A 23380-nucleotide genomic window follows, 5' to 3' on the forward strand; every position below is an offset into this window, starting at 1 on the left:
GGGCTTTGTGAGCAGAGCCTGGCCTGCAGAACCGCTGCTCAGCCTCTGCCAGGAGGGCTCAGCTCCCTGGGCTGGGCTGTGCTCATGGTTTCACCCTCCAGCTCCTCAGGGGAGGAGGGTGGGTCACAGCCCGTGTGAGGCTGGGCTGCAGAGGGGTCCAGCACCTCCCTCGTGAGGAACTGGGGTTGGCAGGAATAGCAGATGTTACACCTGGAGATTTTGCCCTCCAGGTGTCCTGCTGGGATTTGTGTGCTGAGAATTCCCAGCTGTGACTTGCCAGGGCTACCTTTGAGTGGCTCACTTGAAGGATGTGGCTTTGGCCAGACTTAAAGGCTCGTGCGTGGTGAGCTGGAGTGTCATGGCCAGCCTTGGTGTATGTGAGGAATGGCTCTGTCTGAGGGGATTTACTCTGTGCAGAAGCTGAGAATGTGCTTTAGCACCCCCAGAGCTGCAGGCACCCCCACACAGACAGCCCTGTGGCCAGTGCTCACATGGGGTATGGGCTCACTGACATCTCAGTTCAGGGGCCACACAGGTGCCCATACTGACAAGCCCTGGTTTTGCTGCAAAAGAAGGGTGCATCAGCTCATTTTTGGAGTCTGTTAGATGAGGAAATGTGTTCTTTGCTGATGCATTTTAACGAGGCTGCTGAACCCTTGGGTGATTAGTGTATTGGTGCCACAGCGTGCACGGTGCTGAGAGCACTTACAGCCCTGATCTCAATTTCACACAGGTGCAGACAGCAAATATTTTTTCTTAGCAATTTCAGGCTCACACACTTAGAACTAACTTAGATATCTCCTCCATTTGTCTCTTTATATCTGCTGTGCATAATGGCTTTGGAGGGGCTGGGGTTAGTGACAAGCCATGTGTTTTGGGCTGAATTGCTTGAACTGAGCCAAACCAGTTGTGTTCATGTAAATCAGGTTCACTGAGGAAGCAGCTTCTTAAACTCTGCCCATACCTCTGACCATTAAATGTGAGGGGTTCTGAGTGAGGAGGTTTGGTGTTGGTTTCAGCTGGTGGTGTAATTTTCCCAGTTCTGGTGCAGGGTTGTTCAGCTTGGAGGAGAGAGGGCTCTGAGGAGAGCTCAGAGCCTCTTCCAAGGCCTAAAGGGGCTCCAGGAGAGCTGGAGAGGGACTTTGGAAAATGGCATGGAGTGCCAAGACAAGGGGGGATGGCTTCCCACTGCCAGGGGGCAGGGATGGGTGGGATATTGGGAAGGAATTCCTGGCTGGGAGGGTGGGCAGGCCCTGGCACAGGGTGCCCAGAGCAGCTGTGGCTGCCCCTGGATCCCTGAAGTGTCCAAGGCCAGGTTGGACATCGGGACTTGGAGCAGCGTGGGACAGTGGAAGGTGTCCCTGCCATGGCAGGAGGTTGGAACGAGACAGTTTTCAAGGTCCCTTCCATCCCAAACCATTCTGGGATTCCGATTCCATGATGACCAATGACATTCTCAGTGCCTTTTTTTTTTTTTTTAATGAGCTAATTCTTTAGCTTGAAGGTCTGCTGCATCTTATTTAGCCTTTTAGATCTTGCAAAACAGCCTTGCCCCTTGTTGGGCTGCCTGGAATTGTACTTCCACTTTAATTTAGTCACCTTGAAAGGGGACTGCCAAAAACAAAGGCAGGATTCAGTGATACGGATCAGCTTACACCAAATCAGCATTGTTGCCTGAGAATATCTCTTGCAGTGAGAGGAGCTTGAAACCTGCAGGGTGTCTTTTTATGAAAAAAGCAAAATATATACTTATTTGTATGCATAGACCACCTAGGGGAGTTTCTTTTGAATTTTGCAGTGTTTTAAACACTCATTGATGTGAGTGCTTATTGCAAAAGCAAGGACAAATAAGATGTACAGTAGCTAAAGGGCCATTTTTGCCTGGAGGTGCACAGGAGAGGAGTAAACAGGATTCATTAGAATCAGAGGAAGGAGGAACAGCTGTGGGGACATGTCCCCTGCCAGCACAGTGGCTCAGGACCTCGGTGGTGGGAGCAGTGTTGTCTTACACCTTTTAATAGATGCCAGATTAAAGCGCTGCCTGAGCTACACAGGCTGGAGGGTGGTGAGTGCGAGTTGATAAATATGTCTGCATTTCTTTATTGGGTGCTTAATATCTGATAGTTCTCTTCCCCTCACTGATGTCCAGCTCCGGGATCTTCCTCACTGATCCTTTCACAGACAGCTAAAGCCAGTTCCTTCTAGGCTTGCCAGCCTTCCTGGGGTGGGACAGGCAGGACAAGGCAGAGTTGCCCAGCCATCGTTGTCTCGTTGGGTTGCCTTTTGGGTTGACACGTGGAGCAGAGGAGTTGCTGTTTGTGACATTCACAAGAAGCCATGAAATGTGATCAGAACCGAGGAAAAGAATGAAATCTGGACTCTGATACATCTTATTGCATAGAAATACATCCTTTGTCGTTTTTGGGCAAAGTTTTATGTCTCAATTTGCACAGCGTAAGGGAATAATTGAATTACTGAAGTCTCAGAGAGAGGAAATGGAAGTACAAGAATTTCTGAACACAAGGTGTTGGGTACAACTTAGAGAAATAAGATGGGAGGTAGCTGTGGGCCTTTTAGGGCCTAATGTGACCTTGGACCACTTAAGTTCATTTTTGAGGTGCCAGTGCAGTAAAATTTAGGCAGAAGTTTTTATCTTGAGGGCTCACAGCGTTGCAGGTTTTCTGTGCCCAGCACACCGAATCAGAGCCGGCTCTAGGGTGGGTTGTAAGAAGTTTTTAAGACTTGAGTCGTAGCTCAGAAGTCATTTGATATGTATTCAAAAGCAGCAGGATGAACTGTTAGTTCATCAGCGTATGGGTGCCAGTGTGGTGTGGGAAGGTCACTGTGCTGCCCACCCAGGTCTCACAGCACTGCTCACCAGCTGGGCAGGGACTGCCGAGGTGACTGGGAAATTTTGGTAAAGTTGATGAATAGCCATTAAATAATGGCTATTAAAACCAATATCCTGCGAGCTGGGAGGCTGCTGTGTGCCCACCTGCCCTCCCTAACCAGGTGTTTGAATTTCAAATTTTATTATCTTCCTGTGCAGGTTTCTGCTAATGAGTTTAAAAGCACCTGTGAGCCTTTCCTGCAGGTGGGAGCTTCCCTTCCCCTCCTCTCTGAGTCTGTCATTCAGCCTCACATTTGAAATCCTTGGATTCTTCCTGAAGCTGGTTGAGAGCAGTGCTGCCATGGTGTGGGATGGGTTTGCTTTAATGCTGAGGGGGAGGCTTGTAGGCTGGATGTATCTTTATATCAGCTACCAGTCAGTGTTGGCTTCCCTTGCATCCAGGCATTATTCCAGTCTTTCCTTCTCCGGCTCCCTGCCCTTTCCAAGGCTCTGTAGGGGGATGATGGCCCTGCCCCATTCCCTCTGGCCACTTAGCCAGAGCAAGCCCTGGGTCTGCATTCCTCACTCTGAGGTTATTTTGGAAAAAACGTGCTCCCGGGAGTAGCCTGAAGCTTGTAGGAAGCAGCTGTGGATTCCCAGGATGTGCGGCGGGCAGACCGGGATGGGGCCAGGTGTGCTGCTGCAAGAACAATCTGCTCTTGTGGCTGTCAGGTGCTTTAGGGGGTGGTTCTTTGAGTTGTTGTGAAAGATTTGATTTTTTTTCTGTTGTTTTTTCTTAAGTGGCCTCAATCACCGTGGTTTATAGAATTGATTCCTTATGCCTTTTCCCCGGAAGGTGCCATCACACCTGAACAGACCTTTCAAATTCAGCTCCCTTGAAAATAATGGAATTAGGCTGCGGTGTTGTTCCTGTTTAGGAAATCAATCTCTTTTTGAAAACCCCCGTGCTTTTAGGGAGAGCAGAACCTACCTGACAGAAGGATCTACCTTCCCTGGGCAGAATTCCTGGAGACATCTGCTCGTGGTGGGCATCCCTTGGTGTTCGCTTCCCTGTTGGGGGGAGATTTGCTGTGGTTTTGGAGCTGCCATTTCCTGCAGTAGTTCTGTGCTGTTGCCTCTGTTAGTATTTAATGCTGATCTCTTTCCACTCTCCCTTTATCTCTTATGACATTTATGTCAGGCCGTGGACAAATAGCGATGTGCTGGGGTTTTATTTTCGGCAGCGCTCTCCTGGCGGAGCACAACCACCAGACTGCATTTCACAACCATCCCCTCTGCCAGAGCTGTGAAAACTGCTCCTCTCTTCATTCAGAAGAGCTCATTACTGCTGCTGGGTCCTCCGTGGCCTCTTTCCAGAGCTTCTTAGTCCTTTTAGAGCCAATTCTTTGCTTTCCCTGGTTGGACACCGAATTGTGGGGATGTCCTCGATGATTTGTTGATGAGAGGCTGTGGATCCGTGGAAAGCCATGGGTTTCTTCTTGACAGTCCTGAGTGGTGCAATATTGTGTTGGCTGCTCTGCTTTTCTTATTTCCCCTCTTTGTTCTGCTATATTTTTATATATATAAATTATACATATATAAAATAAACAAGGAAGTTTCTGTAGAAAATAAATCGTTGTTGAGAGAGGGCAAAATGACACTAAATTGGCAGCTTTACAGAAGGTATGATGCCTTTGATTGATTAGTTGTCAAAGAAATGTAATGTACTAAACATCATGAAGATTAAGGATGTGAAGATGGTTAAAATTCAAGTTGCATAAGTGTTTGGTGTTAGGTTTAGAGCCTCTTCCAGAATTTTAATTTTGAAAATGCAAAGTATTTGTTTTATGCTATTCCTTAGGAGCCCTCTAGATGTTTTGAAAATTTTGAGTTCTTCAAAAAACAACAACAACAAACAAAACACAATCTGAAAGTATTTAGTATTCACAGTTCATGAATTAGATAGAGACACTTTTTTTTTTTTTTTGAGATTAATAATGAGCTTCTGAGATGCATTAGACACCAGATAGAGAAACTGAGCACCAGAAATAATAGTAGCATTATCCTGAACCTCATAATTACTCTCAGGGTCTGATTTTATATTGTATCTACTGTTCATGAAATAACAGCAGCATGTTTTGGAAAGGGGCTTTTTGCAATGACATGTAGTGATAAAAGGGGAATGGCAGGGCAGGGATAGATGGGATATTGGGAAGAAATCCTTCCCTGTGAGGGTGGGGAGGCCCTGGCCCAGGGTGCCAGAGATGCTGTGGCTGCCCCTGGATCTCTGGCAGTGCCCAAGGTTGGTTGGAGCTTGGAGCAGTGGGATGGTGGGTGGTGTCCCTCTGCCCAAGGAATCTTAAAAGTCCCTTCCTACCCAAACTGTTCTGTTTGATTCTGACAAGAGCCCCCCTCAAACCTGTGCTGCCAACTTCTATTGCTCCCTTCCTAAAACACCCCAGTGAGCATCTTGCTGTCCCTCCTGGGAGCCTTCTCTCCAGATCTGCACAGACACCACAGTGTTGTTCTCAATCATCTCCGCCGCCGTGATGCTGAAGAAGTGAAAAAAATGAAGTGCCCCAGACCTGACAACAGTTCAGCTGGTGACAAATGACTGTCACACTGACCAGTGTAGTCTGCTTGTTCCTATTCCCCTCTCCCTTCAGGGTGATACCGAGTTGGACTGCGAGCTGAAATCGTCTCTCTGTTTGGTGCTTGCACCAGCAGCTGGGACTCACTGTCGTCATTGCCACGAGCTGCACTTCAGGAGAGACCAGGGAACACATTTTCAGACATGTTGGCAGGTGATAGGGACCTCCAGGCTGGTCTGACCACGGTGATTTGTCAAAAGCTGCACCATTTGCAGGGACTTGGCCTCTGAAAGCTGCCCTGGGTTAGTGAAGGTGAGGTGATGACAGCTCTGGTTTCCCTTGTGAAGACAAGCTGAGAGGTTTTAGGCAGGAATTTTATTGTGAGGCCCTGCCAGTGTCAGCAGGGTTTTGGGTTGTCCACAGACACATCTTGCTGTGAAAAGGCACTGGGTGAACTTTAAATGTGTTTGCTGTGGCTGTGTTTTGCTGCTCTGAGCTGTATTTTGCTGTTCTCTTCTGAGCGTGATGGGATGAGGGTTTATCTCAAACCTTCTGCAGCCCTGTCCGGGTGTTCCATGTGCTGCAGACCTCTCACACAGGGACCTGGGTGTGGGTGGAGGAACCTGTCCGTGGGTCCTGCTTCCAGCTGTGTCATGAAGCCAACTCAGTGAAGTTGGATGTTGATCATCTCTGCCACTTGTGTGGTGGACCCACAGTGACACCAAACCCTTCCACGTCCCCCAGGAGTGTTTAACCCCTGCAGTCAGACACAGTGATGGCCTTTCACCATCCTGCAGGAGCAGAACGAGCCAACTTCTGCCTCTGGTGCTGCCTCAGTGTGTGATTTGTAGGCAGCTCTTGCACGAGCTCCTCATGTGGTGTCTGGAATGAGTTTGTCAGAGCAGCCTTGAGATGAAAGTCACTAAACTACAATAAATGGGGAGCTCCAAGGTATCGCTTTTAGAACTTCATTTAAGAGCATGGCAGCTCTTTAAACTGATTTCAGTAATGAATAATTAAAGCATAAAGTACAAGAAAAGTAAATATTTCATTGAAATGCTAAACAGAAACTATAAAACCTGTTGAAGTCAAAGGAAGCTTTATTTTTTTTTCTTCTTTCCCCCAACTTCTTCTTGTCCTACATGGAGAGCCCTGGTCTGGACAGGAGGAAGCAGGGGGATATGCAACCATCAAACCACTGCTGGAGATGAGAAATTCATCCTTACTTTTTAACCATTCTCTTCTGAATTGTCCTTCCTTGGTTAACTTGTGGATATAATGATTCAGGTAATACCCCATTTATTCCTTTCCTGGAAATGTTTGTGGACCTTGTAATCACAGAGGTTGGGAAGTTTCATGGCTGTTCTAGTGAGAAAAAACTGTGTCCAGGCTCTAGTCCTAAGTTGTGTTCAGCAGGAGTTAAATAGGGACTAAAGCAGGTGAATATATGGACTTGTGTTTTGTTTTTGCTATTAAAATTAATAAAACCTTCCTAGAAAATGGCTGATTAAGAACTGAATGTCACTAGGTAGTAAACAAAAAAACAAAGTAACTAATTTGAGTAATTTCTCCAGATTCACTCTTACCCCCCCCCCCCCCCGCCCATGTTCTGGACTCTTACAAAACATCAGCTTATTTAGGGTCTCTGTGGTTAGAAGTCAGGTTAGATATTGGATTATTAAGCAAGACTAGTGACTACCAAGGGCTGTTCATTTCCAGGAGGTATTGAAGCAATCCTCACCAAAGCCCAGCAAGGATGAATAGATAATTTGTGCAACTGGTAGATCAAGAACGAGCATTCAAGGTTGATGAAGACCTAATTTCCATTTAAAAACAAAACCAAACCTAATCTGAGGCATTAGAAACAATAAGAGTGATGCATTAAAGAGTATTTATAGGCAGTGTTGATCTTTATTCTGCACTGAAGTCTCCCAGGCCCCAGGTGTGGGGGACCTACCTTGTACTTCAGGAAATGACAGCAAAAGCAGATCTAAATGTCACTGCTGCCCATGGACTCTCTGTCTGTGACAGAGTCACCTGTGAGTGGGCTTCTCCAACACTGGTTTTCCTGGATTTCTTGTATTTGAACAAAAAGCCACCGAGTGATTACACAGCCATGACTCTGCCCTCCCTCCCAGGGGCTGCGTGGGTGATGTGCACCAGGTTCCCACAAGACCCAAATCCCTAGATTGTTCCCAGTCTTTTCTCCTCATGATTGAACTGATTGTGGAGCAAAGCTGTTCACTGATCATTGCTGGATTAGTCACTGTGGCTCTGATGTCAGAGGTTGCTTGGGATTAAATTTAATAGAAGACTTGGCTTTTGTAGCATCTTAGTTTTAAGTGCTTGGATCCCTGAGTGGAGCCCTAAATTTGGGTTAAATACAGACTGCATAGAAGGGTTTGGCACTGGATAAGGTGATCTTTTAAAGCATGGAGAATCTGGAGCACCTTCCAGAAAGGACAGAGAGGACAATTCTTTATATCCAGAGAGATGCTGGGCACAGAGCTGGAGGGATGTGAAGGGAAGCTTTGGACTCAACACCTTGGGGGATGTGGCCATGAGCTCAGGTGCCTGCAGATTTAGGGGGCTGCTACACCTGGGGGTTCTTGGACCAGGTGAGCCCAATTCCTGCCCAAACCCTGCCCTAGGCACTGAGCCCTTCTCTCTGTTCAGCCTCTGAGTTGTTCCATCAGAGCAGCCACCAGGGAGTTCTGGATATTGGCTGGTGCTTGTCAAGCACTTGAAGATTAAATATACTGCGTTGTGAACAAGTTTTTGCTTTTCTTGTATTGAGCTGGGATACTGAGGAGATGAGCATGGTGTAAATATCTGGAGAGAGGAATGCTGAGCATAATAATTTGTATTGATCTCAAAAGCTAAAAGGCCTTTCTACAGCACTCTGCCTTCTTGGTGTATATTATGGCCATGTAATAACAGAATTATTATTTCAGCAAAAGAATCAGCAGGAGGAGATTATTATTCTAATAAACTAATTTTGGAAAGAATAATTAATTTGGTTAAAGGTGAAAACTAGTGGTCCAACTTAGTGTGGGATTAACATATTGTGTATGTTTGAGCATTTCTTGGCTCTGCAGAAACAGTGGTTTACAGGCTAATGTTTGTTTTATTTATAATGATCCTCTGCTTAGAAGATCTTTTAGAGTTTGTTTTTGGGTTTTTTTGGGGTTTTTTTTCCTCTTTTTTAAAAGGCTGGCATTATTAAAAAAGCAGTCTAAAAACAATGGTCCCTTATCCCTGAGATAAGCTTTTTATAAATGTGTTTTTTTTTTTCCTAAACAAACAAAGCCCCCTAATTATAAAGGATTGCAGCTCTCAGATACCACTGGTATGATTTAATTTGCCACTTGCTGTCATTATCTGAGTCATTCCCAGGGAAGAAAACACAGAGAGTACTCCTGGATGTGCTGCAGCAGGACTGATACTGCTCCAGTACACTGTGGTAGTGATTCTTTGATGGGTTTGTTCCTTATGGGTTCAGTACACATAATTCCTGAAGTGTTTAGAACATGGAAACCCTTTCCATCTAAGCTATGTGAACAATTCTACAGTTACTAGTCCTTTTGCTCTTTTTCAATTTTTATTTATTTTTTAAATCTGCTGCTATCTGAAGTGTGAAATGTTTTGAACTGGCCTAATTAAATGGTCATTGATGCCTTTTGATGAGCTGAAATACAGTATTGCAAAGCTGTTCCCACTCTGCCCTGAGAAATGGTCAGGATTGGATTTGCTGCAGACATTTGGCGATGGGATGGGGATTTTCAGCCCTGCCTGGGATGGAAATACTCATGTATTAAGGAGATCCTTATGAAATACCTTGAGCATCCTGATGAGTAGTTGGTGTTCCTCACAGAGACACTTTGTGGTGCGCTGGGAGGGCGATCGCTGAGCAGCTGTGCTCGGATTCCTTTCAGCACAGTTGTGCCTCAGCTCTGCCAGAGGCAGCAGATGATGCTCCACAGCTTGACAAGGCCCTGTCCCAGAGGGATGGAGTTGGGTGAGTGAGCTGACAGAGGTTCTAGTTCACAAAATGGGCTGGAATTGCTAATTCTGGTAGTGGGAGTGTGAAATACAGAATCCCTGTGTCTGTGGAGAAAAAGGAGGGGCCACCATGTTAAACATGCACCAGTCCCTTCTAAGCTGGTTCCAGAAGGAGCAGTGCATTTTCTTTATTTAATATTTTCTCTGATATGTGCTCAAATTATTTAAATGCTGCATGCGAGGCAAAAAAACCAACCCCACGAAGAAAACACAATTAAAACATTAATTATTAGTGCTGGGAGTATTTTGAGTCATTTTTGTATTCAATCGGCTGTAATTAAATACTCAGTGAACACAAAATTAGGTCATATATTATGTAAATAGGATGAGACATCCACTAGCTCCAGCAAGAAATGTGTTGGAGTCCTTGAGGGTACAATTCAGGAATGGCCTCTTGGAGCCTAATGGGTTTTGATCTCCTTCTGTGCCACATGCCCACCTGAGCAGGGAGCAGATCCCGTGGAGGATGTGGGATGTGATCCGTGCTGGGCCACCTGCTGCCTCCTGCGCCTCATGTTCTCAGCCAGCTTGAGTTCTCCCAGGGGAAAGATTTCCTCCACGTCCCCAGTGCCTCTCTCTGCTGTGACCCAGCCTCGTGGCTTGAGCTCATCCTTTAGACCCAGAATGAATTTAGGTGTATTAAACAAAAATTAATAGATGCTTTGATGGTTTCGCTGAGCGATGCTGGGAGCACTCGGCACTGCCCGGGACCAAGCCCTCTATTCTCTAACATGACACTTGATAACTCCTGCTTTAGCAGTCATAATTGCAAATGCCAAACCTGATTTTCCTCCCTTTGGGGATAGTGGAAGCAGTAACAGGTCCATTATTATTAATCAGAACGTTTATGTAGCTCTTAAAGAAAGAAATAACAAATACAAAATCAAGCTGCTGGGTTCTGCTCTCTTCTGACAGGGGCTTGCTGGGGGAAGCAGCATCACCTGTCAGTCTGAGCTGCTTCATCCTCATATCCTCCACTCATTGTGCTCCTTGTTCCCATTCCAGAAGCGGCTCTCAGAGCCCTCCCTTCCTTCCCCAGTCCTTTTTTTCCCAACTCTCCAAGTTTTCACTTTTAAATCCAGACATGAACACCATTCCTTGTCCTACACCCCCTGTCTGTGTCCCACTGGAACAGCTGCCCAGGGCAGTGGTGGAATCTGGGTTCAAAAACCCTGAGGATGTGGCACTTGGGGACATGGCTTGGTGGTGGCCTTAGCAGTGCTGGGGGAGTGGTTGGACTTGATAATCTTGAAGGGATTTTCCAACCTTGATGATTACACAATTCCGTTTTGTTCCCTCATGGAAGAGGCTGCAATTCAGAGCTGAGGAGGTGTTGTACATCAAATATTCTGTTGGAGTCCTTCAGGTAATAGTTTTCTACAGTGTGTGCAGTTTGATGCTGTTTGTATTCTTCAGGTGATGGAAGAATCAAATTGTAGTTGTCTATATTTTGATTTTTTTAAGAGAGCTAATGTCTTTTCTAGCCTCTCTCCTTCTTCTCTGGCTCCCCCTTCCCCCCCACACCAACCAAAAAAATCTTTATTTTATAGAACTTCTTTTCATAGCCCACAGCTGATTCTTTGTAGATCTCTGAAAAAAGCAGGGTAGATTTAAATCAGTAAGAAGAGATCAGCCTTGGCACTGGGTAATTCATGGAGAGGTGCAGTGAGAGCTCTGCTGCTCCCAAACCCTGACATGGAGATCCCAGATAACCCACTGAAGGGAAATCAGTGAGGGTATTTCTGTAAGGGAGGTGCCATGTGGTTTTTATACCCAGGTAGCTTTTTTCCCTAACTCTCCATGAGGTAAGAAAGAACTCACATGGTCTGTGCCTCTGGAATTGACATGTCTGGAATCCTCAGGCAAGGGAAGGATGGCAGTGTTGGGGCTCTGGGGAAGGGACTTGTGCCTGGGGCCCTTCTCTCACCTCTTGTAACTCTGAAAGCCAGGTTGCACAGTCACCTCCCTTGTTTGCCATGCCATTTTTACCTCTGGAATTGGGGTATAATCCAATATTTTGGAATGGAAAGCTTATTTCTCCATCTAAGCTGCGATAAACGTACACGGACCTTCAGGACTGATGGTTGGTGGATTGCAAATGTGGGCAGCTTGTTGGAGCTGGTGGTGTGACCCCAGGAAGGGGATGTCAGGCACTGTGTGCTTACAGTAACTGTGGAGGAAAAACGAGGCAGAGTGGCCACTCTGAGGCCCTGATATTTCACTTCCAAACTTCCTTCTAGCTGGGAGGGTCAGGCTTGGCTGCTCTCAGCTCCGTACTGTCAGGAGGCATGGATTCGGCTTATCAAGCAGTGCTGGGCTTGCTAAGTGCTTGGCAGACATTATAGAAAAGCGAGATGCTATTCATGCTGTAGTGGATAAGGAGTTGGAAAGCTTTGGTTTGAGATTGTGAGAGGCTGAGAGGAAAATTGAAGTCATGGAGATAATGATCATTGGACCTAATGCTGCTCTTGCTGAGAATGCCAAAGGCCAGGTTGAAAGGCGTGCAGAAGTCCAGTTGATCATCTGGAAAATAAGTGCAGATTGAGTATTGTCATCTTGGTGGGAGAATCTTGTGAATATATTGATGGAGAGCGCAGAGATTCGTGTGCTGGTTGCAGGGTGCTGGTTGAGTGGCAGAAATGTGAGGTGGAATTTTTCAAGTGCTTCAGTCGTGTTAGTGAAATGTCAAGCTGCTAAGTACTGATTTCCCAGGACAATAAACCAGTGAATATTATTGCTAGTATTATTATGACACAGTGGCTTGAAACTGGTGCACATGATGCAGCTCCAATAACAACAAAAATCTGTGGTTTTTTTTCGCTAACTCTTGGGGTATTGTTCAGTCTAAAATATCAGGGTGTAATTCTAATGCTCTGTGACTTCTCTGTGTCATTTGGATTTGGCTTTTTCTCGTATATCCTAAAAAATAATTCAATTTGGTGACACTGAAAATCATCTAGAGTATTCTGTTTTCTTATTGCCAATAGGTTATAATTTAATAAAACACTTGATACTTACATAAAAATCAGCAGAGAGAGACATCTGGACTGGAGTTGCTGCCATAGGCCTAGAGCTTTTCTTTCCTTCTTTTTCTAAAGAGGAGAATGAGATTTTAGTTTAAACTGTTTCTACCCAGCACATTGTGTGCCAATAGGCAGTGAATAGATACCATCTCCTCAGATGTGCACACAATCAGATTTTATCCTCCAGCACTGGAGGTTCTGTGTGCAGCTGCTGACAGAAGATTTTATTTGCCTGACAGAGGTCCCTGTGGACAGGGAAATTGCTCCCCACTGACAAGAGTGGTCCTTCAGCATATTTTTGGATTGTCTTCCTTCAGAATTGTTCCTTCTTAAAGGTCGACTGATTTCCTCCAAACTATTAAACATCCTCTATTAAGGAAAAATAAAATAGTTGTTCTATAAATAATATGAAAATTACCATTCTGACCTTTTTCTCTGCATTTCTTCCATTTCTTTGACCTGCTTTCCTCTCTGTGGGACACCAGTGATGTGTCCCTCAGCCCGGGCTGGCAGCCTCTTGGGAGGGCACACAGGATGGTGATGGCTGTGCCTGCCTGGGGCTTTACACTTGCTTGGGAGGGCTGTGAAGAGGGATAAGTGGATCAGCCATTCACTTTTGGTATCCTTGCTCATGTGGCAGATCCGTGGTGTGCCTGGTGCTGGTTGTTCCTTGCAGGAGTGCTGTGGTGTCGTGGCTGCATCAGGTTCTTTTCCTTTGCAAGGGAACCAAGAATTGCTTCCCTTGGTTCTTTGGGAAAGCAGTTGTGCACAGGTAAGGCCTTTGTGATACTGGGTCCTACCTCCTCAGACTGCTTGGGATTTCAAACTTTGTTTTCCTATTCTGAAAATGGATGCTGGGAGTTCTCCTTTGGCCTGGGGCTTTCTGTAGTAGAAGAGAAATTGGAAACCAAGGGTTATATTCTAGGCACAGGATAATTTAACAATCATGCAAGGTCAATCTGAACTTTTCTTGACCCCTGACTGTTACTCTGATGTACTTTTCTCTGAAATCCTCGTGAAGTGGGTGGAGTTTTTTATTGCCTGTGAGGGTGTTGGTCTCTCTGACACAGCGTGCACAGTTTGGGGTGGACTCTGTGAGAATGTGTGTTGGATTGTTGCCTCCTGGGTTACTCCAGCATCACAAGTGGTCAGCAGTGTCCCTGTTGATCTCTTTGTGGCGTGCAGTGAGAGGACATACGGACCAGCTCCTCTCCCAGCCGGGGAGATGCTTTGGGAGCGCCCGTGGCGTTTCCATGAGCTGGCTGGTGACACCCCACTGCTGTCTGTGGACACGCGTGGGACACGGGACAGCCTGGCCAAACCGCCGGGAGAGGGAACGGGAGGAGGGGGAAGCAGGGCCATGAACTCATCTCCCAAAGGACAAAACATGTGTTGTGCTAAAAGCACAGGGCCACGGTGCTGGTCCCACATCTCACAGCAGTGGCACGCAGCTCCTTCGAGATGCTGAACGGGAGCGGGGCAGTGGCTGCAGCTCTGCTGGGAGAGCTGTGGTGGCCAAAAATGTGCTGAGGAGAGCACACAGTGGCCAGGAACATCACAGGAACATCAGCAAGGTGGGATCTCAAGGTAGAGCACAGGGGCTGTCACCCCAAGGAGGGCTGTGGGGGTGACTTCAGTGTGGGAGTCACCCTGTTTTTGAGGGGCTGAGATGTTGTTTCACCAGGGGGATGTGAAGAGGGTTCAAGGACCCACTGGCTTATGGAGGTGCCCATCACCCTGACTTCTGGATGGTGAATTTGACACAGGGGTGTGCAAGGACTGCTCTCCAGCCTTTGAGTACTTTTTCTTTTCAAGCAGCTGCTTGTAGGATCCAAGGGGCTGTGGGGGAACAAAACACCCCCTTGCCCACCACTTTCTTCCAAAACTGCACTTGCAGCAAAGTTTCCATTTTTCAGTTCCTTATGACTTTTGGTTTAACTCCTGTGCTTTCCTGTGCCTTACCAAAAAGCATGGGAATACGCTTCCATGTGCTGCTTGAAAATGTGATTTTTGATTACCTGGGAGCTTGCTTAGGAAATCTCTGGGCTTTGTTGCATTGCACATGCTCCGATCACATTTACAAGCGAGCCACACACTGGGACAGAACTAGGTCACTGGAAGACTCCTTACTGGACACATGTTTAGTTTTCCTAATTCACCCCCTATATTAAGCAACATAATTGGGATTTTAGGGGTAGCTGAGTCTTGCTGACCATAGCTAATTTTTATTGTGGGTCCTTCAGAAGGTTGAATTTTGGAGGCACAAAATGAGAGGTTTTGGTACATGGGAGAAAGTGGGATATTTTGTCTTTGACTCACAGTGGGAGGTCACAGCCTTTTGTGCTAGCAGCTCTGAAACCAGCACAAACTGGGGTGATTAGCTCCCTTTTCTAATGAGTACACAAAGCTGATTGTGAATGAGCCAGTGGGTTCATTGTGCACCCTTGGCCTGCGTTTAATCCTTTATGTGAGACCCCCTTTTACACAGCGACAGCAATTGGAATCCAATTTACACCAGCTCGGCATTAAATCTCCTTACTCCAGCGATGCTGGCTAATCAATGGAATTGAAATTCCGGTGCCATCAGGAGCCTCCTCCCTCCAGCTCTGCCACTCTTTCTGCTGTGTTTTTAGGAGAGATGAAGCCCTTTAAGTGGGAAACACTTTGTCTCCCTAATACAAGAATAAACAATGTCTCGCTTCTTGGCAAAACACATCGCAGCGCTGTGTAACAAGCAGCAGAGATCTTAAAAGTCCATCAAGAGATGTTATGGTAATTTCACAAGAACGACCACCTTGCTTTTAGTGAGAATTATCTAAATATGAAGATAAAAGGAAGAAGAAAGGGAGCTTGACGTGTAGAGAGACACATGAAAGGTTTCAGGAGAGGCTTTCAGTGCTGCACAGAAAGATTTTGCAGCTGAGTTTTCTGGCAAGCACCTGAATAGCAGGAAGAGTTTCTGCCTGCCTGGTTTTCACTTTAACAAGCAGGACTTGTTAAATCAATTTTGGGGGAAATCAGTGATCAGTAAATTAAAAAGAGGAGACCTCAATCAGCCCCTCCCAACAACTTGAGGAACCGGTGGGATTACAGCCGAAGGAGCTTCCCCCTTGTTGCAGTTGAGTCAGGGGAAGACAAACCAAATTTTGTAGGAGAGTCAGTGTTTGTGCACCCACCTGTGATGGAGAGGAGTGATTTCAGAAGTGCTGAATGCCTGGAAACAAAGCAGATGGAATATCTCACCTGAGTAGGGTATAAATGGGAATGCCATGAATTGTGGCTTGCTTCTGGAAATTTTGGCTGGTCGTGGCTTTTGAAAGCCAGCCCACTTTGTGCCATGGAACAGCTCAGCTCAGGAGTGCTCAGTTCTCATCCCCATCCATTACTTCTGGTGCTGCAGCCCCTTGAAATATTCATTCTGCCTTTTATTCCTCAGTGCTGTTTAGTACCCCAGGCAGAACAGTGATCTGGAGGGTTTGTATTCAGTTACAGCCATTGTTGTGGGACAAACTGGTACCTGGAAAGCTGACACTGGTCTGGAAATTAATGAGTATATATTCCCATTGCAACCTGTGTGCCAGGTGTATTTATTTAAAAAGTCATGAAGCAGGCTCCCCAAAATGAGAGGATACATTTTACACAACTCCATGAGTTTGCTCTTTGTCTCTCACCTTGTTTCTGAGCTGCTGGGATGCACATTGGTTGCTTTTGAGGTGCCCATGCTTGATAAGTCCTGTGTTGGTTTATCTCCCTCACTTTGGCTGTGTTGGTGCCCTTTTCTCTCTGCTGTCTGGCTGGGGCTGTTGTGTTGTTTTCTGAGCAAGGCAGGCTCAAAGGCCTTGAGAAGTACAAAATGCACCTGCCTGCCTGGTTCATGGCCATCAGGCTTGGTCCTGATCTTGGTGCCCATCAGCACTGATGGCTTCAGTGGTTCACACTTACTTCCACACATAAATATAAAATAAATTTAAAACCACCCCAAATCAAGGAGCCCCCACAAATATTGTTTCAAGCTGCAGCTCCCATTCAGAGATGCCACTTATCCATCCTCAAGCCACTGAGGATTACCTGGAATGATGATGAGGTAATCATTGCATAATAGCCCCAAGTTTTAAACCACTGGATTTTTTCAGTGGGCAGGATCTAAATTTTGCCATTGATTCAGTGGAAAGCCTGGTTGACTTTTCAGGCAGAGCTGATCTGCCAGCCTTTAAGGTGAGAGTATTTTATGTTTTATTTTGTGTAAACCTAGCAGTCTGAATTAAGGACAAATGCCCTGAAGTGTGCAATTGAGCCTATTTTAATAACTGAAATATTTGGGGCTATTTGATTTGGTGAGCTCTTTTTCTCTTAAAAAAAAAAAAAAAAAAAAAGGAGCGAGCTGAGCTCCAGCATTTTGCAGGGAACATTATTTTGTGGAGAGAGAACACTGATCTTCTTTGGCAGAAAATAAATGGATGTTTGTGTTATGACGCCTATTCAAGTACTTTCTTTTATGTATGTGCAGGATGCTCTGTCCTGAAATCAGATCTCGTCTGACTGATACATTTTAAGGAGGGTGATTCTGACTCTTTCACAACTTCCAAGTGTAAATGTGTTAATGTTTTGCCCAGCACATTATTTCTAACAGGCTGAACTTTCATTGTGTTTTCGCAGTTTGGGTTTAGGTTTAACTGGAAGGCTTTTCATAGCTATTTAATTCCTCATAATTTCTGACTTCCTGGTAGCCTCACGGCTCCCTCAAGATTGCAGAGACGACCACAAACACCCAGCCTCCCTGGCTTTATTTTTTTAAAGATCTTCCTTTCTCTCCCCAAGCTCCCAGCTCCCAAATCTGAGCCCCGGGGGGAAATCGGAAGTTCTTCCTCAGACCTGTCAACTCTTGTGCTTTCAGGGTGAGCCTAATGATGTTGAGCCCTATATGATTCTTTCACACTTGTCTACTTCAATCTCACCCTGCAAGACGAGCAGTGGCTGTGCAGAGGGAGGGGATGAAAGTCCTGCTATGGTGGAAATCTGCAAAACATACGCACAGGCTGTGAAGGAAATTCGGGATCAGATGCAAATCCTGTGTGTAGCATAGCTGGTTGGGTTGTGAGGTTTTTTTTTTTCCCCTGCAGTTTAATATGATTTTTGTCTTGCTGCATAGGAAACCAAATCAGGTTTTGGAGGGACACGGGGAGGGATCAGAGTGAAGAATTATGCTGAGTGTCTCCCATCTGCCTGATGATATGTAGGTGGGAGTAAATAGCAGGATATCACTATGGAGAGAAGAGAAATAGTAGTGAAATTGGGTACAGAGGTAGCCACAAGCATAATGTTTCAGAGATCGACCCTCCCCACCTTTTTTAACCAATTATGAGACCCCTTGTCCTCAGGACATTTTGTGCCTGGAGGCTCTATATAAAAACCTTGGGCTGGCATTGGGAGACTCATACAGGCCTCTGTAAGCAGGGCATGCAGCCCACCCTGTCCCCTGTGATTTTCCTCTCTGAGGATGGATAGGCAATGCCACCAGGGGGAATTTTGGGAGCAGCTGGTGTGCAGCATCACCAGACTGCTCGGACCCCGGAGTGTGAAATCATCCTTTTTTCTCTGTGTTTGCTTTTCAGCTTAATCTCTGAGCAGTTTCCTCCACTTCCATTTTTCTGGTGAGTCACAGAGGAGAGGAGAAACAGGCTAAACACAGATGGAAATGAAAAATCTGGATCCCAGAGCCTGCTGCCTCAGTTTCTCTCCAGAGTACACTCTTTACAGACAGCAATTGGAAAATGGTGTGTGGGTGCTACAAACACCCCCAAAATCCTGTGGAGACGGGGCTCGTTTCCCCCTTTGCTGTTAGATTGGTTTTATACACCATGTGAATCAGGTTTATGTTGTGTGTGAGCAGTGTGGCTGCCTCTTCTCTATTATCCAGTGTTTTTTTGCTCCTTGTGGGTATTTACCAGCTGCTTTTGTACAGGGCTCTGGTTTTGGTGTGCCAGAAAAATACCTGAAGCCATGTAGGCAAATGCTGAGCTTCTCCCCACCCTACAAGACTCTGTAAGACACAGTGGAGATCCCTCCCTTGTGTGGGACTGAGTGACAGTCCCTGAATGAAATAGGTGGAGAGGAATGGGGTGGAAGGAGAGAAAAAAAGAAGTGGGGTTTGGCAATCTTCCTAAATTTTTCCTGCTTTATCTATGCTTTCTCATTTCTAAATAGACCTCAATAGGGGTCTTTTTTACTTACCACTGTTTGTAGAGGGCTCCCCTGTCCAAACCCAGGCTGTGCTGAACTGCACCTTTCCACGTACACACACACACAGCTGCAGCTCAGCATTGCTTGGGCTTGTTTTTGTTGGGTTTTTTTGGAGACTGTTTTGCCAGCAAAGGCTGATGTCATATCTCTGGGTAGTTAAAAAGCAAATTCAAGCAGCCTGTGGTGGAGAACTTGTGGAAGTGCTGCAGCCAGCCAGGTTCTCAGGGAATGCTGGCCCTTGCCCAGCGGTCAGGCGGGTGATTTACTGAGTGCTGTTCCCATTGCTGTGCAGCAGCCAGAGTGGCTTTGTGGAGTTTCTAAATATTTTTTTATTTTTTTAAAGACCCCCGTGGTTGGGTTTTTGAGTTTCTTCATGGTTTACCACTTGGGCAGTGTTGAAAATGACAGTTTTTAGTTGTAGGCTTTAAGACTGTGATAGCAAATTGGAATTCTGGTGCTGGAAATGGGGTTTTGCAAGAGGCAGATTTATAAATCAAGGGGGAGCTGAGGAAATGTGAGCTTTTGTGAGGCTCTGCCATGGGGCTGAGGGTGTTCAGCTTCTTGGCTGGAAGTTCCTGAGGGATCAGCAGTGAAGGAGGAAGGTATGTCCCCAGAGCAGTGCGGCTGTGTCCCCCTGTCTGAGGTGGCATTGTCACCTCCAGCTGTGTTTCTGCCTCTTCCTTTTGGGCTCTGCCTTCAGGGCTTCCTCCTCCAGCAGACAGTCGACTGCAACTGGGCTAAACACAAAATGTACCGGGATTTTCAAGTCAAAATGCATTATCAACTGCTCTTTTTGTGTCTGCTCCCTCATTTCTTCTAGCAGCCACTCTTTGGGCATTGAAGGCTGCAAGTGTTCTGCATTCCAAATGGAGAAACTCTCCAAACTCTATTCTTCCTAGCTGGACAGTGAGAACCAAACCAATTACTGCTTCCTCTGGGAGCTGAGAGACCTCTGTAAGAGACACATCAGACTTGTACCTAGGAAGATAGGGTAGAAGCAGCAGGTTTAGAAGAGTTTGCATTGATATTCTGTCCTGAAGACTTCCTGAAAGCTGTGCTGAGGGCATATCTCCCTGTCCAGAGCTGCGTTGTTACCCTGGGATGTGGCTGGGCACCCCAGGGGTGTTTGGACCTGTCAGTCCCAGTCTGCCCATGTGTTAGCCCAATATTGTGTTACTGCATACCTGCACCAGTGACTGCTTTTAATCAATAGGCACTATGCTAAGCATGAAGTCCAGAGAAATCCCCCAGAGACATTTTCTTTTTTTGACTGCTCTGAAATCTCGTTCGAGCGCATTCGAGTTACGCATCCAACATCTGCTTGCTTTTCTTTCCTATCAGCTCTGATTCAGAGGTAAACTTTTAGGGATAACCTTTGCCAGCTCTTCCCTGAGTACTCAGTGATACACAGGGAGCACAGGAGCGTGCTCAGATGGTTTTAATCCACTCTGGTGATGGCAGGATGCAGCTGCCACCTGCAGACCGGCACTCACAGGGTGACCCTGACATTCGGGCTGTGCCTAAAAGGTTCTCCGTGAACCCTAAAAAATGGGTTCACTGAGTTTTTATTGCTATGATTATTCTAATATTTTTTTTGGTCCTTTTAATCCTTCGTGTGCAACAGCTTGATTTTAGGGTTGGTGGCACTGGAGGGAGGGACAGTTGGTGAGAGAGTGGACGTGGCTGGTGCGGGAGCTCTGGGCAGCTGTGATCGAGCTGGGAATGGTGGGGGGCAGTGCCTGCTGCTGGCATCACTCAGGAGCGTTTTCCTGAGGTTCAGCACAGCAGCCATGAGGAAAAAGCTGACTGTCATTCTGGTCATCATTAACTCGGCCTTCTCCACCTTCACTCTTTTGGGTGTATTTGGTGGATTCCTCTGGCAGACGCCGTTGCTTCATTAAACATTTATGCCTGCTTGCCCTGGTTAGTCTCTGCAAACCAGCTGCTGTGTTTGGGTCTAACCTGGTGCTAATCTGCTACTCCTTCTAACAATATTGGTCACAACAAATAAATGCTCTGCTTGTCTCTAAATGGCCCTTCCATCCTGTGGTGCTCTCCTGAAGGTTGATTTGTAGCTTTTCATTTCTGCCCCAGCGCAGCTCTTCCCCAGGCTTTGAATGGACAAGTTGTTGTTGGCATAAATTTGGCAAGTTTTAGTGTGAAGAAGGAGGATATGGAGCAGGCTGGGAGGAAGGCAACACCTGGAATGTTATTTTAGGTGGCCCATTGTTTCCAACCAGCGTGCCTTTGCTGCTCCAAGGCCCATCCAGCCTGGCCTTGGACACTTGCAGGGGTGGAGCTTTTTTGGGCACCCTGTGGCAGGGCCTGACCACCCTCACAGGGAAGAACTTCATTCCAATCTCCCATCCATCCCTGCCCTCTGGCAGTGGGAGCCATTCCCTGTGTCCTGTCACTCCATCCCTTGTCCCCAGTCCCTCTCCAGCTCTCCTGGAGCCCCTTCAGGCACTGGAAGGAGCTTTCAGGTCTCTCTGGAACCTTCTTTTAGGGGAGGGTGCAATTTCCCTTTGTTTCAGTGGTACTTAATATTAAAATTAATTCTTATTTTGTGTCCTTTGTTCATGGTCACCACGATGTGATATTTTGTTTTCCTATTGCAAATTAAACACGAGACATTGTGGTGGGTTGGAGACTCAAGGGATTAATTCTGCAATTTCCAGCCCGACGTTCTTTTGTCCTGGAATGAAAATGGTCGTCTTAGGTAATGGCTATTTTTATACAGCCATTTGTTCACTGAGAACTGGGTTGAGACCTCCAGTAGTGTATCATTGACTGCTGAACAGCCATCGTGCAGTGCAGATCACTTCTGAGCTTGGCTACGCCCTCACCCGAGATGGAAAAGCTGGTTCCAAAAACTCCCTCAATGGTCTCACCCCACTCAAGGCTCCCCTTTCAATCCTGTCTCTTTTTTTTTGGTGGGACTCAGGAAATCTTCATTGTAGGTGACAGGTAGAAATACCAATGTGCAAGTTTGTGCTTTTTTGTTGTGAAAAAAAAAGAGAGAAAAATGGGAAATGTTGCTGCAGTATCTTGTGGTTCACTGGAAGGAGCACAGTGCTTGGGATGTCTGGGTTGTTGGAGTGATGACAGGAGCTGGGTGGTTTTTCTCCTCCAGCAGCATGTTTAGGCTGGGAAGGCACAGCTTCAGGTGTTCTGCAGCTCTGGGAAGGGATTTTTGGACTGTTTGTGTCTAGCATAAGTTTGGCCCTTCTGAGCCCGTGCCAGCAGCCGAGGTGACATTTCCTGCACTGCTCCTGGCTGTGTGATGCTCCAGAGTCTCCCAAAGTCATCACTGTGCCCTAAACAAAACCCTTGAAGAGCTTGAAGATGCTTCTGAATCTTTTTTTTTTTTTTTTTTTTTTGAAGCCCATCTCCAGGTGGTTCTGGTGAGGACACTGTGGGAAGGTGCTGGAGAGAGAGTTTGTTGTCATCTGCTGGTGGCATGAGGGCTCCTGGTCCTCGGGGTGAGAAGAGGATGCTCCTGTGCTTCCTGACAGAGAAAGTTCACCTTCTTAAGTGCTGAAGAGGCTTCCCAAGCGTGTTTGTGGTTAATCCCCAGCCCAGGGTGTTGCCTTTACCTTAGAGAAGAGGAAACTGAGGCAGAGACTCACAAAAGTGCCAGAGGCATATTTAAAGCCCTGATGGCCGTGCTGCAGATCAGCTTGGTTGGGCCAAACTTTTTCTAAATTAAACTATTAAAAAGCTAATAGTGAAAATACTGGAGCAAGCCAAGCTCAACATGCAGAGTGGAAAGCAGAATACTGTAAGTGATGGGGTTTTAGTCCCCATGCAGTGGAGATGCAGGCAGTTATTTCTTAGGAATGATTTTATTTACTTAACACCAAATAAATGCCATTGTTGCTTTTTCAAAGCTTCCCCCCCTCTTTTTTATTTTTTTTCTTAATAAGCCCAGCCAAACAAACAGCTAGGACATTGCCCTGGTGCTGAATTGGCTCATGGATCACAGTGCTGGGAAGTTTGTATTAATCAGCACTCTGCAGTCAGTGTATTGTTGCTTCATTAACCTACTTGTTTTTAAGTATCTGTAAATCACAAAGAGGGGAAGTCCTGCTGCTTGCTGAGAAAGCAGCCCTGTTTGCAGCATCTCTCCTCTCTGAAGCACATTTCTGGTTTGCACTCAGGGTTTGGGGGCTGTTTCTCCCTGTTTTTCTCACCTGTGAAATTTGTGGTGTAGCTTAGAAGGACGTTTCAGATGTGTATATCCAAAATTGCAAGTGCTGTTGCTTTTAACATCCAAGCTCCCTGGGGATATTTGGTTCTGGAATACATCTATTCTCCAAGTGTTATTTCACTGCTCACAATGTCACAGCTAAGGTCTTGTTGTTCAGTAGGTACATTTTATTTGTCAGGATGCTGTATCTTCCTAAAGAGGCAGGGAAGTGCAATAAAAATGATTTATTTTCTTTTTTAAGTGAATCATTACAGGAGTTGTTAAAGGACTCTCATAAATGTTGTTATTGGAGAGCTGGTTCTAGGGTCTAGAGGAGGAGAAAAGGTTGGTGTCAGGTTGTATAATCTAACAGTGATTATGTGGTAATATTTCCCTGGCTAACAGAGATGCTCTTCAGTGTCCTCTGCTTCTGAAGAGGACTTTG

The sequence above is a fragment of the Vidua chalybeata genome, chromosome 14 (assembly GCF_026979565.1).
Source record: "Vidua chalybeata isolate OUT-0048 chromosome 14, bVidCha1 merged haplotype, whole genome shotgun sequence".
NCBI classification, from domain to species: Eukaryota; Metazoa; Chordata; class Aves; order Passeriformes; family Viduidae; genus Vidua; species Vidua chalybeata.